At 40.0% G+C, this 19,252-nt stretch overlaps 1 protein-coding gene across 1 annotated transcript in view; it reads right to left on the bottom strand.

Moving 5' to 3' along the window:
* Positions 1-19,252, bottom strand: part of LOC124616271 (solute carrier family 12 member 6) — a 255,635-nt gene that overhangs the window by 52,008 nt on the left and 184,375 nt on the right. The gene's annotated exons all lie outside the window — the stretch shown is intronic.

The following is a 19,252-nucleotide window of genomic DNA, read 5'->3' as shown; positions in this document are numbered from 1 at the left end:
TAGATCCTGTGTGATGGTCTGGATAGATGTCTGCCTATTAAACATTTTGACCCTCTTCAACTGTTGGCAGTCTCTGTCAGTGAACAGACGAGGCCAGCCTGTACATTTTTGTGCTGTATATTATCCCTTCACATTTCCAGTTCACTATCACATTGGAAACAGTGGACCTAGGGATGTTTAGGAATGTGGAAATCTCACGTACAGACATATGATGCAATCACCTGACCATGTTTGAAGTCCATGAGTTCCATGGAGAACCCCATTCTGCTCTCTCACAAGGTCTAATGACTACTGAGGTCGCTGATATGGAGTACCTGGCAGTAGGTGGCAGCACAATGCACCTATATGTTTTTGGGGGAGTCCGGATACTTTTGATCACATAGTGCACGAACTTTACAGACCGGGTGTGTAAAGCATCTGACATTAGATTAACACAGAGAAATACTTCAGATCAAGATTAAGTTGGAAATCTGCATTGTATAAATGTTAATCCAAGATTATATCATCAAAAAGTATGATCAATTTCGAATAGTGAAAATTCATAGAACAGAGTTTGGTTCAAATGTGTCAGTTTAGAATGTAGTGTCTGGCATTGGAAACCAACATTTTTGTTTTGTGTAAATACAAACTGAAATAATAAAGAAGTTATTATTAACACATACAACAAATATGTGAAGTTTGAAATACATTTCTTAGTTTGTAAGGTTAGGTTAAGGAAATTAAAGAGTACAGATAATGACTGAGCTCATAATAATTCTTGGAGATGTCGCGTAAGATATGTATAGTTTAAAGACATGATACAGACATTGAATGGCATAGTAAGAAAGGAAACTTTGAAATATTTGCCATGAACAGTTAATTATGTTTATTTTGACAGCAGCCGAGATTGATTTAATATCTTTTATAAATGTGCTTTCTCAGCTCGAGTAGAAGTAATTATGAAATGTATACTAATTTTTTAACTATTGAACACGTGCATAAACTGCTATGACAACTGCACATGTATTGATGAATGAATAATAAGCAAGCATAAGTAAGACATTTAGAAAAAGTTTTTTGGGCTCATTCATATAATTGTTTCAGTGGCTCACAGGCTGCATTCTGGCAGACAGTGCAGATGGTCTCGAGTTCAAACCCACATCAGTTCTCAGAACTTTTCTCCATTTGATACTACTTTTTCTACTGTATTGATCACAAAAACAATTATAACAACAATGTGTTTTGAAACTATACTAGTCTTTGTTTTCCAAGCTTTCTGTGTTATGTGATGGGCAGAATTTTGTGTGCTTATGTGATGTGAATCGTTTTCTTTCATGTACTCTACAGATGTCTTTTTATTCTGATGTGTCTACTGACAACAACAAAAGACAAACCCATTTTTTAAATTAAATGAAAAATCTTTTAAGCTGAGGTTTCGCTTGAACAAAAATACTGTGCAGCAGTTAGGACTAAGGTTGAGAGCACAGAACACTAAGAGAGTATACCAAGCAAAAGATACAAGCCACTCATCCAATGCACATGCTACTTTAAAAATTAAGATTTTTTGCCACAGGAAGCTTTCAAATGTTGGTTGGCAATTTGTTTAGAACATATGTAGCAACACTTGCAGAGAGGTCCACAAGGTATCAGCTTGCATTACATCACTGAAGAAAGAATTCATCAAAATGCCAAAGGGAGAAAAGACATGGAAAAAACAGTGTGATTTTTATCAAGTACTGGTAGCATGCTTTCCTGGTGATTTAGGTAGTATTGACTATACCCATATCCCCATGTAATCTCCTGGTTGTGAAAGTGCAGAGATATTTGGGAATTGTCAAAGATAGTTTACATTCAATGTACAAACAGCCTGAGGTACTAAGCTTAAGCAGAGCATATTAAATGTGCACAAGACACTGTATATAACTTCACGATAAAAATATGTTTATGAAGAAATTCCAGTAACAAAGGAAAATTAAGCTAGCACAAGTCACAATGCAGTGAGTGTGGAACTTATTAATAATGAAATAATCCAGGATGGAATAATGGCAATATTATGAAAAGGATAGACTGGAACTCACTGTATAGTGGAGATGCTGAGTTGCAGACAGGCACAAGAAGAAGACTGCTAAACAAGTGAGCTTTAGACCGAAAGGCCTTATGGCTGAAAGCTTACTTGTTTAGTAGTTTTTTTGTTGTGCCTCATTGTGACTTAATATCTCTGCTATATGGTGGGTAGCACTTATTAATGCTGTATTTACATAAAAATAATTATGTCTTTTTCTTACTGGCCATAGTAACTTCATCGATTTTTTAAAATTCGGTTAGGTCTTTATGGTGGCCCAATACAAGTTCTAGCAACAATTTTTATTTATTAATTTTTTATTTGTCAATAACTTTGAAGACCACTCCTTTTTCTGTTTACTTTCCTCAATCTTCATAACACAATGCATTCAATTATAAATACTGTGTATCTTTGATGTACTATTAATGTTTGTGTTCAAAGAGTGATGATTGTGTCAACAGCCAATTTCATTGGTGTAGCTTAACATGTTTCATGTTGACTTAAATCAACATGAATCTCCTTCAGAGGATCCAAGTTCAGTGTTGTAAAACATGACATAGTCCTCAACAGATGTAAGTTTCTGAAGTTATGTAAAAAATGACCTCCAGTCAGCGATGTTTACATAATCGGTCCAGAGAACTCTACATTATTTTTAATGTATGAGTATGAACCAAAAATAAAGGAATATCCCCCAAATAAATTAATGACAAAAATCATAGTCTCTTCAGAGCAGTACTGCTAGTATTTGCTAGGTTCTTTACAAATAATTCTCTGCATGCCCCTGTTGCCCCCCCCCCCATTTCATAGTCTGAGTAATAATAATAAAAATTTTATTTTCATTCAGCTGATAACAGCAATAGACGAAGTCAAGAGCATATATTTCTACATAAACTACTATATAAATGTAAATTGGTTTACATAAAATAGGTACACATTAGAACACAGTATTTTCACCTTCAAAAAATTCATCAATGGTGTAAAACAGATTGTTCACTAGTAGCTTGTATAATTTAGCTTTAAAAATATTTGCAGGCAGTTCATTAAAGTCAGCACTCAGTCTGTTAAACATCCTTAGTCCAAGAACTAGGTAGGAGTTCTTTGATTTTGATAATCTATGATATAGCACGTTTATTGTTGTTCTGTTTCTAGTATTACGGCTATGAATATCACTTCTCAAAACAAAATTAGAGACATTGTTTCTAATGTACAATAAAACATTGCAGATGAATAAGTTTAAAACTGTAACACACTGCAATTTAATAAACAGAGGTTTACAATGTTGTGTTTTATCAGAATCCGTTATTATTCTTATTACTTTTTTCTGTAAAAGTGAAATGTCATTTACATGACAGCTACTACCACACAGTAAGTTTCCATAAGAGATGATGCTTTGTAAGAAGGCAAAATATGCTGATCTCACATAGTCATTGGGAACATGTCTTTAAATTTCTAATTAGATAAACAACTCTTGAAAGCCTAGTCAATATATTTTTAATGTGTGGTTCCAATGTCAATTTATTGTCAATAGTAACACCTAAAAATTTGACAGTTTCTAATTCTTGGTAGTTAGGAATCTCTTTGAGGCTAAAGTAAAGTGTCTGGGTTTAAGAAGCCATTAGCTTTGAACCATAACGAGGACTGAAAAGGGATATTTTCGGTCAGTGTTTTCAGTGTACCTAGATCAGAGCTTTTATGTAGAAAAGTTGTGTCATCAGCATACAATATTGTGTGAGAATTTATGAATAAGGGCAGGTCATTAATCATTAGTATAAACAGTGAAGGTCCAAGCACTGACCGTTGAGGCACTCCATCCTAACATTAACCAAATTTGATTTCTCCCTACCAATGCACACAACTTGTTGACGGTTCTCTAGAAAACACCTGAACACATTTATAATGTTGTCATCAAAACCACAGTAAACTAACTTATTCAGCACTGTGTCATGTTCTACCCAGTCAAAGGCCCTGCTCAGGTCACAAAATGTAGCCTTGGTATAGTCCATTGCATCCATTGTGGATTTACCGTTCCTAAATCCAAACTGTTTATCACTAATTACATTTACTTTACCCAAGTAGGCACTAACTTGCTCATAAATAATTGTTTCTAAAATTTTCGAAAAAACTGGCGTTATGGATATAGGTCTGTAACTACCGTAGCGGGACAGTTCTTTTCCCCTTTTTTATATAAGGGCACAACTCTAGAAAGTTTAAGTATGTTGGGGAACTTACTTTCAACTAGGCATTTGTTAACACAAAAAGTTAGCGGATGAGCTTGGGTACAAAGTATTGGATGACTACACACTACTTAGTTGCTATTGCAGGATTTTAAGTTTCTAGGTAGTTTTTCTACTTTGTTTCTCAGCAATTAGAACATTCATTACTTAATGAAGAATGCATGCAGTAATTGGATAGGTAATTGATACAAACATGAACTTCAGAACACAGAAGGAAAAATGATAACAATCCACTTAAGCTCATGAATTAGTAAGAAATGTTCTCACTAATGTTGTAGTAATTTAAATAATAAAACCATGACTTCAGAATAAAAAAGCAGACGTGTTAATGAACAGTTAAGTGCCCCCAGTACTTATGAGTCACTTTTACAGAAGTTCCACTTTTACAGAAGTTCCACAAAACCAATGGTATGGATGGATCTATTGATCAAATTCTAATGGATAACACAGTCACAGCCTGTATTTTAAATGAATGTCAACCTCACACTAAAAGTGAAGTAAAAGAAGGTAAAGCTCTCCTCAAACCAAAGGCTGGTTTGAACACCACAGTGCTTCAGCAGACATGGCACTGTTGGGCATGGTATGCCATTGCTTCCATTTAACCTATGGACAACCTGTTCCAGACAGTTAGAGAAGGAACTACAGAGTAATGTGGGCTCAGGTCCACAGTATGCTTGGTGTTTATCACGTTAACAGATTGTTTTCAGAGGTGAAAAATGTTGTAAGTGACAGAAAAAATCCTAGGACCAACTTGGAACTGAACCCCAGATTCTCGTATGTGTAGTCTGACACTTATCCCCTGAGCCACATAGCAATTTACATACACAATAATAACGATAATAATATGTCTCAGGAATCAACCAGGGAGGTGTCCTTGTGGCCCTGGAATAATGGGAGTGCAATGTGTCATTGCTAGCTATGGGCAACATTAATTTATTGGATTAAGCACAACAGGATCGAACTAGCCTCTTCCACTCCACCATAGAACAAATGGAATTGGGGAGATACTCACAGAACTTTGCAAGACTGATATAATTCTGAAATCAATGACCTTCACACACTTTCTCACAAAACAGAAAACTTGGATGACCCCAGACCCCACTCTTGGTGAGTTCCAAATAGATCCAGTGGCGGACACAGAAAATCCTCAAGATGAGGGCACTGAAGATATCTTGAGCTACCATTACTTTAACCAAAATAAAAAATAATTGAGTCACATGCAAAGCTTAAAAAAGTTTTATTTAAACTAATTATACACATGTAGAAGACAATGCCATTTTATGATACAAAAAAGTTACAATTGTGGTTCTCTTCCTTGTATGATGAATTCAATGCACTTGTTCTTCCTGGCAAACTGGTTAATTACATCATCAATAACACAGTCAATGTCAAGATAAGTGTTCAACAGAGCTAAGCCATTAAGTCGATCCTCTTTCATTGTCGATCTCAGCCATGTCTTTGTATGCCACATTGTTGAAAAACTTCTTTCTAATGTTCAAATAACTTACGGGTTTGTTGCTGGGTGACGTCGGCGAACACCGCCGATATTTCGACAGGAGCGCACCCTGCCATTCTCAAGGCACAAATGCAAGGAAGAAAAAATGTGCAAGCAAATTTAATACCTCGGTTCACAGAGGAGAAACAAGGAAGACACCACACACAGAACAATTGTCAACACAACCAAAGATAACCTACATCAGAAATATTGATAGTTACTATTAATCAACAGGTGAGGTAGCACTAATTCTGTCCCTCTGTTTTCTGATGAGAGACAGAGCCGGATTCCAAGCAGCATTTAAACAAAATCCACCATCTCTGTTAATAAGGTTGCTTGATAATCTGATTTCAACAGCTTCCTTAATAACACTATCCCAATAGCTGGACGTGCAAGCCAGAATCTCCGTGTTGTTGTACTCCATAGGATGACCGGTGTCAAGGCAATGTTCTTCAATAGCGGATTTGCTCAGCTGTTGTAAGCGTGTGTGACGCTTATGTTCAATACACCAGTCTTCTACAGTCCTGATTGTCTGACCAATATATGACACCACAACTGCAAGGAATACGATAGACCCCAGCCTTGCGCAAACCAAGATCATCTTTTACGGATGCCAACAGGGCCTTAATCTTAGAAGGTGGTCAAAAAACACATTTCACATCATATTTCCACAAAATACGGCCAACCCTGTTGGAAATGCTCCTGCGTAAGGCAAAAATGCCGTAGACTTAGGTGCCACTTCGTTGCTATTGTCACTCACCCATTGCACAGAAGGCTGATGGCGCAACGCATGTTTGATCTGCCTCTCACTAAAACCATTCTGACGAAAGGGGACTTCGAGATGTGCTAGCTCAGCTGCCAAACTTTCAGGGTCTGAGATAACGTGGGCCCTGTGAACCAAGGTGCGAAGTACTCCTTCACGCTGAGCTGGATGGTGACAACTATCAGCTTGCAGATACAAGTCAGTGTGGGTGGGCTTCCTATAAACAGAATGTCCCAACGTACCATCAGTCTTCCTTTTGACCAACACATCAAGGAAGGGAAGGCATCCATTCTTTTCCACTTCCATAGTGAACTGAATATTCGGGTGGATTGAATTCAGATGTTCCAAAAACCAGTTTAAATTCTCACGAAGTGGCACCTAAGTCTACGGCATTTTTGCCTTACGCAGGAGCATTTCCAACAGGGTTGGCTGTATTTTGTGGAAATATGATGTGAAATGTGTTTTTCGACCACCTTCTAAGATTAAGGCCCTGTTGGCATCTGTAAAAGATGATCTTGGTTTGCGTAAGGCTGGCGTCTATCGTATTCCGTGCAGTTGTGGCGTCATATATTGGTCAGACAACCAGGACTGTAGAAGACCGGTGTATTGAACATAAGCATCACACATGCTTACAACAGCCGAGCAAATCCGCTATTGAAGAACATTGCCTTGACACCAGTCATCCTATGGAATACAACAACACAGAGATTCTGGCTTGCACGTCCAGCTATTGGGATAGTGTTATTAAGGAAGCTGTTGAAATCAGACTATCAAGCAACCTTATTAACAGAGATGGTGGATTTTGTTTAAATGCTGCTTGGAATCCGGCTCTGTCTCTCATCAAAAAACAGAGGGACAGAATTAGTGCTACCTCACCTGTTGATTAATAGTAACTATCGATATTTCTGATGTTGGCTATCTTTGGTTGTGTTGACAATTGTTCTGTGTGTGATGTCTTCCTTGTTTCTCCTCTGTGAACCGAGGTATTAAATTTGCTTGCACATTTTTTCTTCCTAGCATTTGTGCCTTGAGAATGGCAGGGTGTGCTCCTGTCGAAATATCGGCGGTGTTCGACGACGTCACCCGGCAGCAAACCCGTAAGTTATTTGAACATTCGATTCGCCGGGAAAAGTTAAGGTCTCAACTTCTTTCTACTATAGCACTAGATGCAGGTATACAAGCAAATATTTTGTGCAGTGTGTGAAAAGTAGGATAGTCAGATCTAGGATAAACAGACAGTGCTTGCATAACAGAATCATGATCATTAAGGGCGTTTATGCCCGTTTGCTTGTATTGAAGAATCTCTCCCATTAAAATACGATGACGTGTACGCGAATGATACATAGGAAAGTACAACTGCTCAATAACTCAATTCAGTCAAGTTGACTGACAAAAGAAATGAACGAATAATGTGTGGGCTGAATGGCGGGGGCGGCGCAGGTGGCAATGCAGGCGGCGCTACAAGGGGGGGTGGTCCCCCCCCCCCCCCCCCAAATATGTATCTGCCACTGACTAGATCATCTGGCTATAATAAAGGAATAATAATCGGAGATCCAGAACCCCAAAGCTCTAAGAAACGTAACCTTAACTCAGATCACTATCTCTAAAAGATCAAGGTTACACTTCTTCCAAGGGACACAAGGAGTGCCCAAAGGAGAAACTTAACAGGTTGGCACAAAGAGGCTCGGATATAGTGAAGAGTTCACCCAGAAGCTGGGGTGCCAAGAGCCAGGTAATTGTAGTTCATGCTGCTAACAATACATCCACACCAACAAATCTGAATAGAGACCCACGGTGGACATTTGAATGTCCAGCAAGTGCCAAACAGCTTGTGTGACAGAAATTAACTCACAGAAGAATGAAGATAGCTGAAAAGTCTACACTTCAAAGGCACCAATGGTAAAGTTGAGAACAATAATAAGGGTAATTGTCATATCCTGGTAAATAATTTCGAGTTCTTCATCAACTGTGAGGCTCTAAAATCAGTTTTCAACTGTGAAAACAGCAAAACTATTCATCTAGATTCAGCACTTCCTACACAAGAAGAACTTAAACATATCAATTTACTAAAGAACGAAAAGGTACTGGGTAAAATTGGAAAGAATGCAGGGAACAAGGCTGCTGATAAACTAACTGCAATATTTGGCAATAATGAATGATAGAATGGACATAACAATAATGATGCCATCTCTCTTCTTTTAATAACCTGCATGATTCTTTTCAAAGTGCTTCAGACTAGCACAGGAAAACAGTTGGACTAATAGATGGATGAATACAAAAGAGGGTTCAGGAAAGGATGTTGGAAGTCAGGCAAAGGGATGGACTTTCATTTTGACATTTAAACTGCATACCTGATAAAGTGATCTGCAAGTGGCAAAAAAGAATGAGTGAGAAAGGTGCTGCAAAAGGGGGTCACTCTTTCACTATAGAAATATGAATTTGACAGTTGACTGCCTGGCCCTTGAAGGTGACCTCGCAGCATCTTTTTATTCGCTAAACCCAGTTTCAGAACAAAATAAATCAAATGAAGACACAGGCAGCAGAGGCAGTATTCTAAATCTGCTTTGAGAAAACTGCATTTGTTACAAACACCAAGTCACCACCCAGAGTACTAGAGGTACAGGAAGGAGAAATTATATTGACATGGAATTTTACGATATTGAGGAGCATGGGTAGCGCTGAACACATCCAAGAAAGAAGCCTTCGCATCATGTATCAGAAAAATGGAAATAGCATATCAACTAACTAAAAGTGTTTATAAGAAGAAGTCAATAACAGTTAACACCAAGATACAACATTATTGCACAGTAACATGGCCTAAGGCCTCATATGCAGCAGAATCCCTTTCTATGAACAGGAAATGTCTGATCAAGAAATGAGAAAAAAATGAAAGTCAGATCTTGAAGAAAATCATAGACCAGAACAAAGAAAATAGTGAATTCAGGAAATGACACAGACATGAACTCTACACACATTCACAGAAACCATTCATAGGAAGAAGAATTTTTTATGTCCACACTACCCATATGAGTCCTACAAGATTAAGTAATCAGGTCTTTTGTTACTTTCTCAATAAGACGACCAAGAAGGCATGGTTTACAGGGGTAAAAAAGGCTTTCAAGAAGTATGGATTAATCTTGCAGGATATCCACAAATGTGTTCCAGTCAAGAATAAACTCCAAGAGCACCATTGTTTCTAAGAAAAGTCAAAACTAAAAACTGACAAAACTTGAACTAAAGCTGGGAAGGTAAAACACACGAAAAGAATGCAAGAATATGAAGCCAAAGTTAAAGCTCACATATAAGGAAAAGGGGAAGTGCAGTTGAAACTGCATGGCCTGGAGATGGCCAATTTCAAAATAATAATGACAATAATAATAATAATAATAATAATAAATTTATATAAACAAGTAGGTAATAAAAATCTTCACATTGATAAAGGTTAACACTGATTTATGTTACAGTGTCACTGTTAACAAAATTATTTGCATCATAATACAAGGTGTACATAAAGTCCGGGAACACTTTCAATTATTTCTTGCACAAGAACCAAACATTGTACAGATATCATACGTATGTCATTTTGAAGAGAAACCCTGAAAGTTTTTTTTTCTCTATACCACCACAGCATAGTTTGATAATTTGCCAATAGCCAGTGCTAGTCGCAAACATGATGACTTCAGGTGCAGAGTAAGCTTTCTCTGTGTTAGAGTTCGACAAAAACAAGTGTGCAACAGCTGATCAACGGATGTTTAGAACCAAGTAGGGTAAGAAGACACCAACAGGGAAGGCCATTTACCACTGGCACAATTTTCGTTACAATGGAAATAAATCGGTGCATCGTGCATCCCACGAAATTGAAATGGCTCGAGTGACAGTGTGGAAAGTCCTGCGACAGAAGCTGTATATATAACCACTCAAATTGGAGCTAGTGCAGAAGCTCAATGATGATGACAGAGACAAGTGTTTTGACTTTTGTTTGCAGTTGCAACAACTGAATGAGGATGAGGATGGCATTGTTAATCACTTCATTTTTAGTGACGAAGCCACTTTTCACACTAATGGGAAAGTGTACAGGCATAACTGTCGAATCTGGGTTATAAAGCATCCACACAAATGCATTGAATTTGAGCATGATTCCCCAAAGGTAAATGTTTTTTGTGCCTAGCCACGTCAAAAATGTATCGGCCATTATTCTTCGCCTAGAGCACTGGCACTGGATATTCCTACTTGGACATGTTGCAGCAATGGCTGAAGCCTCGAGTGCAATTGGACTTTACGTTCATCTTTCAGCAGAATGGGGCTCCACCCCATTTTCATCATGACGTTCGTTGGTACCTGATCACAGAGCTCCCGCATCAATGGATCAGGCATGCTAGAGAAGGGGACAGCTGTTTTATTAAATGGCCTTCCCGATCACCAGAGCTCACTCTCTGTGACTTTTTTCTGCAGCGACACATTAAAGAACTGGTGTATGTATTGCCTCTACCACGTAAAGTAGCAGAGCTCCGAGAGAGAATAGTGGGACAGGTATGGGAAGAATTCGATTACCGTACTGATGTCTGCCAGGTCACTCATGGTTCGCATATCGAATGTTTGTAAATAAAAAAAAAAAAAAATTTAAAAAAAAAAACCTTTCAGAATTTCTCTTCAAAATGCAGTATGTATGACATCTGTACAATGTTTAGTTCTTGTTCATTAAATAACTGAAAGTGTTCGCAGACTATATATATATACACACCCTGTATATGTGTAACCATAAGCAAACATCTCCAGAAAATCATATGTGGGAGCAGATTGCTCTGCTATATGGTGTTTTGGTGTGTGTTAGTGAGTGTTTTGACATCGATGAAGCTGGCTTCAGAGATATATATTCTGTAACGTCACAAGAGACAAAAGAAGATTGTCTTGTGTTAGAGAGCTGTAAATGTATCGTTGCCTAAGTAAAATTCTGACTCATGTCTTATAAAATTATATAATAAAGAAGTTATAAATTCTTATTTCTGTGTGTTTACATTAGTTAGATACCACCAATAAGTGGTGACGCTGATGAGATCGGCGAGGCAACAAAAAACCCTGTAACGTAATTATCGGTGAATTGTTCAATGCCGAATCTGCAGGAATTCGTCGCAGACGGTGTTTAATAAAAGTACTCAAAATGCCGACAGGAAATGGACTTGATGTGGGCAATCGTTTGAGTACTCCAGAAATCAATAAATTAAGCTTCAATCTTCCTCCATTTTGGGTAGAAAAGCCCAATATTTGGTTTTGCAAAGCCAAAGCTAAGTTCAATTACCTGCTGGCCCAGCTTGAACCAAAATACGTCGAAAACATCTGGAATCTGGTAACCAGTGATGAAAATAATAAATATTCGCTGGCAAAAGAACGACTCTTAACAGTTTTCAAGGAAAGTGAGGAGTTTAAAATAAAAGAACTGTTGAATTGTTTGGGACTGGGCGATATGAAACCTCGTCACTTATTACAAAAAATGTGAAACTATGCTGGGACCAAAGGTGTTAAAGCATAAAGTACAGCATTATATCACTACTTCTAGTGGGCTACTGGTGTATAGTGAAGCTCATAGGTTGGACCCACATAAATTGCAAATACCTAAGGAAGAATTTCAGTTTCTGTTGAATAATGGTATTATAGGTCCATTACAATCACAATGGGTCAGTCCACTGTACCTTGTTATGGAGTCAAATGGTCAGTGGCTAGTTTGTGGGGATTATCGTTGTCTTAATGACATGACGCTCCCAGACAGGTATACAGCCCCTCAAGTAGATGACATAAATTTTATGCTGCAGAGTAAGAAGATATTCTCCAAGATTGACCTACTAAAAGTGTATTATCAAATTCTGTTAGCCAAAGGCGACAAACGTCAGCGGTTATTACTCCTTTTGGTCTGTATATATTTAATTATATGCCCTTCGCACTTCAAAATACACCAAGCACATTTCAGAGGTTTATACACGAAGTTGTGAGAGAGCTGGGTATCTGCTTTCCATATCTGGATGATATTTTAATAGCATCGGAATCTCCAGAACAACATACTGAGCATCTAAATTTACTCTTTAAACAACTGATTCAGTATGGCCAGGTGTCTGCCCTCAGTAGCTGAGTGGTCAGCGCGACATACTGTCAATCCTAAGGGTCCGGGTTCAATTCCTGCCTGGGTTGGAGATTTTCTCCACCCAGGGGCTGGGTGTTGTGTTGTCCTAATCATGATCATCTCATCCCCATTGATGTGCAAGTCACCGAAGTGGAGTCAAATCGAAATATTTGCACCCGGCGAACAGTCTACCTGATGGGAGGCCCTAGTCGCACAACATTTACATTTTAGTATGGCCCAGTAATAAATGTTGGATAATCCGAATTTGGAGTGCAAGAACTGACATGGGGATTTCATAGGGATGAACTATGAAATCCCCAAACCACCTTCCCTACCCTCTGGCTCCTACCCTTGTAACCGCCCCCGGTGTAAAACCTGTCCCATGCACCCTCCCACCACCACATACTCCAGTCCTGTAACCCTGAAGTTGTACATGATATTCATATCATTAATTTGAACCCAACAATTACGTTTGTTATTGTCACTGTTGCATTTAGAAATCTTTTCTGTCATCTTATTTTCTCTTTCTGTTTTTGCCAGTAGTTTCACTTTGTATTCACCTTCTCCTTTTTACCGTAATCTACTATACAATTTTATCCCGCCTATATATACTCAATAATATGTAACCCACTTCCAAACCATAAAAAAAAAAAAAAAAAAAAAAAAAAAAAAAAAAACAATTTTTTTCCCCGCTTCCAACACTACCGCTGCTATAAAATCCACCGTTTTTAGTTCACAAACAGTTCCTTTCACCTATTAAACAACCATTTCGGCCAGTTCTAATAACTTTTGCTTTATTTCCATTTCCGTTTTTTCCACATCACTGATCATTTTTAGCCACTTCCCACAGGTTTTAACGTCATTATTTCTTCGTCAGACAATTGTTAGCCTCATTTTCATAATCTGCCACCACAAAACCACTCCTTTTAATACATTTACAAGTAGTTTTTTCGAAATTTTCCCGAATTTCTCCACCCTTTAACGTGTTTTGGCGGCAACATAACCACCTAACCTTTATGCACATCATTGTCTACCAACCCAAGTTCACCACAGGATCAACATAGCCCAGCTTTAACCAACACTTTTTCGCCTTTTTCCACACCAGATCTCCAGTTGCTTTCTAGTTCACCTTTATCTCTCCCCATATATTTTTATTTTCATTTTCATTTCAGCCTCATGTTACACTTTCCACCTTCTAATACCATGTCACCCTCACAACACCCCCACAACAACCCCATTAAGTTTTATTTACATTCCCTCTGCAAACATGCCTTCGCCCTAGCCAGATTACGCTCCCATATTTTATTTTCTCAGGCCTGTCTTACATTTGGCATTACCCCCAAAGGCCTCACACTTAAAGTTCCCATCTCTGGCTGCAACCATCCTTTCCATCAGTCCTTATACCAGTTCCAAACTGAACAATCCATTGCCCTCACCCACCTAATCCTTCACCTACACATCAACTCAGCCAATGAACACACCCGTCAACTCCTATCCTTAATAAAAGTCCTCAATCTTTCCTCTCTCACATCCACACCGGCTGTTCAGAGCATCCTCCTACAGGCCAACCGCAAATTAGAACAGCATGCCACCCTCCACCTCAAAAAACTATCCAATCTCCCGGTTTCCCACCTCCAGAAAGGCAACTCACTCACCCTTCACAACCTTTCCAGCAAACCTCAACCTCCTCTCATTGCACAGAAACCCAGTCTCTCCCATCTACTCAATCTCCCACTTACAGCTTCACTTCCTCCAAAACCTCAAAATTCCAATCAATACAATCTGGAACCACAACACCCTAATTCAGTAGTTAACCTTTCCTCCAAACCTCTCTCCCAATCCGAAACCTCTGTCCTATCCAAAGGCCTCACCTTCAGCCCCACTCCCAGATTCAACCAAACAGCCCTCGTCAAATATTTACTGTCCTACACTCGTACTCTCTGCTGGAAATATCACTTTGCCACGAAGAAAAATGATCCTAATCCTACTCCTAATGATCCAACTCCCCAAGACACTATCCAAATTGAACCCTGCCTGGAACAGTTCCGTCCTCCGTCACAGCGGGACCCACCTCCTCTTCCTCAAAATATCCCTCTCCAAACCTTCCAGGAACTTCTGACTTCCAACCTTGCCTCCCAACATCACCACTGCTGAAGCCCAAGCTATCCGTGATCTGAAGGCTAACCGATCCATCGTCATTCTTCCGGCGGACAAGGGTTCCACGACCGTGGTACTTGATCACTTGATCGTCGGGAGTATGTGACTGAGGGACTGCGTCAGCTTTCAGACAACACCACATACAAAGTTTGCCAAGGTAATCCCATTCCTGATGTCCAGGCAGAGCTTCAAGGAAGCCTCAGAACCTTAGGCCCCCTACAAAACCTTTCACCTGACTCCATCAACCTCCTGACCCCACCGACACCCCGCACCCCTACCTTCTACCGTCTTCCTAAAATTCACAAACCCAATCATCCCGGCCGCCCCATTGTAGCTAGTTACCAAGCCCCCACAGAGCGTATCTCTGCCTACGTAGATCAACACCTTTAACCCATTACATGCAGTCTCCCATCCTTCATCAAAGACACCAACCACTTTCTTGAACACCTGGAATCCTTACCCAATCTGTTACCCCCGGAAACCATCCTTGTAACGATTGGTGCCACTTCCTTATACACAAATATTCCGCATGTCCAGGGCCTCGCTGTGATGGACCACTTCCTTTCACGCCGATCAATTGCCACCTTACCTAAAACCTCTTTCCTGATTACCTTAGCCAGCTTCATCCTGACCACAACTTCTTCACTTTTGAAGGCCAGACATACCAACAATTAAAGGGAACAGCCATGGGTACCAGGATGGCCCCCTCATACGCCAACCTATTCATGGGTCGCTTACAGGAAGCCTTCTTGGTTACCCAGGCCTGCCAACCCAAAGTTTGGTACAGATTTATTGATGACGTCTTCATGATCTGGACTCACAGTGAAGAAGAACTCCAGAATTTCCTCTCCAACCTCAACTCCTTTGGTTCCATCAGATTAACCTGGTCCTACTCCAAATCCCATGCCACTTTCCTTGACGTTGACCTCCATCTGTCCAATGGCCAGCTCCACACGTCCGTCCACATCAAACCCACCAACAAGCAACAGTACCTCCATTATGACAGCTGCCACCCATTCCACATCAAACGGTCCCTTCCCTACAGCCTAGGTCCTCGTGGCAAATGCATCTGCTCCAGTCCAGAATCCCTGAACCATTACACCAACAACCTGAAAACAGCTTTCGCATCCCGCAACTACCCTCCCGACCTGGTACAGAAGCAAATTACCAGAGCCACTTCTTCATCCCCTCAAACCCAGTACCTCCCACAGAAGAACCACAAAAGTGCCCCACTTGTGACAGGATACTTTCCGGGACTGGATCAGACTCTGAATGTGGCTCTCCAGCAGGGGTACAACTTCCTCAAATCCTGCCCTGAAATGAGAGCCATCCTTCATGAAATCCTCTCCACTCCACCAACAGTGTCTTTCCGCCATCCACCGAACTTTCGTAACCTCTTAGTTCATCCCTATGAAATCCCCAAACCACCTTCCCCACCCTCTGGCTCCTACCCTTGTAACCGCCCCCGGTGTAAAACCTGTCCCATGCACCCTCCCACCACCACCTACTCCAGTCCTGTAACCCGGAAGGTGTACACGATCAAAGGCAGAGCCATGTGTGAAAGCACCCACGTGATTTACCAACTGACCTGCCTACACTGTGAAGCTTTCTATATGAGAACGACCAGCAACAAACTGTCCATTCGCATGAATGGACACAGACAGACAGTGTTTGTTGGTAATGAGGATCACCCTGTGGCTAAACATGCCTTCGTGCACGGCCAGCACATCTTGGCACAGTGTTACACCGTCCGGGTTATCTGGATACTTCTCAATAACACCAACCTGTCAGAACTCCGGAGATGGGAACTTGCCCTTCAGTATATCCTCTCTTCTCGTTATTCGCCAGGCCTCAACCTCCGCTAATTTCAAGTTGCCGCCGCTCATACCTCACCTGTCTTTCAACAACATCTTTGCCTCTTTACTTCCGCCTCGACTGACATCTCTGCCCAAACTCTTTGCCTTTACAAATGTCTGCTTGTGTCTGTGTATGTGTGGATGGATATGTGTGTGTGTGCGAGTGTATATCTGTCCTCCTTTTTTCCCCCTAAGGTAAGTCTTTCCGCTCTCGGGATTGGAATGACTCCTTACCCTCTCCCTTAAAACCCACATCCTTTCGTCTTGATAGGGCCAATGCCTTGTTCTGATGAATATACGTATTGCTTAACATGCATCGATAGTGTTAAGAATTGGGCAGAGGTAATACCACTTCGGTATATACAAGCAGAAGCTGTAGCTCAAGCTTTCTTCAATTGTTGGATTACTAGATTTGGCACACCTTATTAAATAGTAACCAATCGCGGAATACAATTCAATTCTGAGCTATTTCAAGCAATATCAAAAATATCAGTCCGCAGCTCGTGGTCTTGCGGTAGCATTCTCGCTTTCCGCGCGCGTGGTCCCAGGTTCGATTCCCGGTGGGGTCAGGTATTTTTCCTGCCTCCAGATGACTGGGTGTTGTTGTGTCGTCTTCATCATCATCATCATCATCATTCATCCCCATTACAGTCAGAGGAAGGCAATGGCAAACCACCTTCACTAGGATCTTGCCTAGTATGGCGGTGCGGGTTTCCCTTATCGCCCCCTACACTCCTCGGAATATGGGACCTCATCATCATTAATCAAACTCAAACTACTGCATACTGGATACTTCCCAATAACACCAACGCACACTTAAAGCAGCAATCCGTTCACATTCAACTACGAAATTGACTCAAACAATACCTGTAATCCTTCTTGGTCTTTGTGCTCAATCAGACAAAACACGAATGCTACACTAGTGGAAATGGTTTATGGTTCACCCATCAGGATAACTGGTGATTTTTTTCAAGAAGATGGAACAAAAAGGGATTCAGACTTACGCCAATTTGTTTCACAACTAAAACAATATATGAACCAGCTGAAACCTGTGCAAATAGCTCACAAAGTAAAACAGACACTATTTGTATACCAGACCTCAGCATGGCAAAACACATATTTTTAAGGGTTGACAGAGTTAAAAAGTCATTAGAACCTCCATATGAAGGCCCATACAAAGTCATGGAAAGAACACCCAAAATGTTTGGACTCAAAATGAAAGACCAAGTAAAAAACATTTCCATCAACCAATTGAAACCAGCATATTTGCTAAACGAAGATGTTAAATTTCCAGAAGATACTCCAGTTTCACCACCACCCCAGGACAAACAACCTTAAGATAAAAAACCACGAACATCAAGATCGGGTTGCATAATTCGATTTCCCGCAAGACTAGTGGAAGTGGTACAGTGAATTGTAACTGTCTTACTGAGGTGGGGGTGATGTGGGAGCAGGTTGCTCTGCCATACGGTGTTTTGGTGTGTGTTAGTTGAGTGTTTTGACAATGATAAGGTTGGATTCAGAGACATATGTTCTGTGACATCACAAGAGGCAAAAGACGATTGTCTTGTTTCAGAGAGTTGTAAATGTATCGTTGTCTAAGTAATAAAGAAGTTATAAGTTCTTATTTGTGTATGTTTACCTTAGTTAGACGCCTCCAATATATACTTTGAACCGCAGAGCAGAATTTTACAAGATGAGTAAGAAAACTCAATGTGAGTAAAAAATATTGATTTTTAGATTTAGATCTACCTGTTGCAGGGAACCTTGAACTATATGATGGTAGCAATTGCAGAGCTTTTGATGCCAGCAAAGGCCTTCACAAAGACCTTAAAGTAGGTTATTAACACAAAGATAACCATACTATAAGTTACAATGTTATATTTGCATGCATGGTTTAGTGTTAAACAATGGAAACTCCAGGTTGCAATATCAATGATATAAGGAAAATATAGATTGCTATTTACAGTAAAGGTGACACGTTAGGTTGCAGACAGGCACAACAAAAAGACACTTACACATTAGCTTTTGGCAAAAGCCTTTGTCAGAAAAGGAAGTACACAGACATTCATTCACACAAGTAAGCACACCTCATGCATACTTGACTGCCATCTCCGGCAGAGCTGCCAATTGTGTGTGTATAAGGTGTGCTTGCTTGTGTGAATGAATGTGTGTGTGTTACCCTACCTGAAAGCTAATGTGTAAGTGTCTTTTTGTTATGCCTGTCTGCAGCTTAACATGCCATCTTTATGGTAAGTAGCAGTCTATCTTTTTTATTTATTGTTGATTTAACGATAAGTGATTTTCACGTGTCATCTTGTTGCAATATTACCGTATTTACTCGAATCTAAGCCACACTTTCTTTCTGGTTTTTGTAATCCAAAAAACTGCCTGCGGCTTCAAATCGAGTGCAAAGTAAGCAGAAGTTCTGAAAAATGTTGGTAGGTGCCGCCACAACTAACTTTGGCCGTCAAATATATGTAGCGCTACACAGGCATGCTTTGCAGCCACAAAGATAAATACTGGCACCAAAACCTCTGCGACAGTAAATAAATTAAAAAAAAAAAGGTTGAAGACGAGCTTTTTTTCTCCGC

Source organism: Schistocerca americana, chromosome 5, assembly GCF_021461395.2.
Source record: "Schistocerca americana isolate TAMUIC-IGC-003095 chromosome 5, iqSchAmer2.1, whole genome shotgun sequence".
NCBI lineage: Eukaryota > Metazoa > Arthropoda > Insecta > Orthoptera > Acrididae > Schistocerca > Schistocerca americana.
The sequence above is the reverse complement of the archived record's forward strand: the minus strand, read 5'-3'. Positions and strand labels throughout refer to the sequence as shown.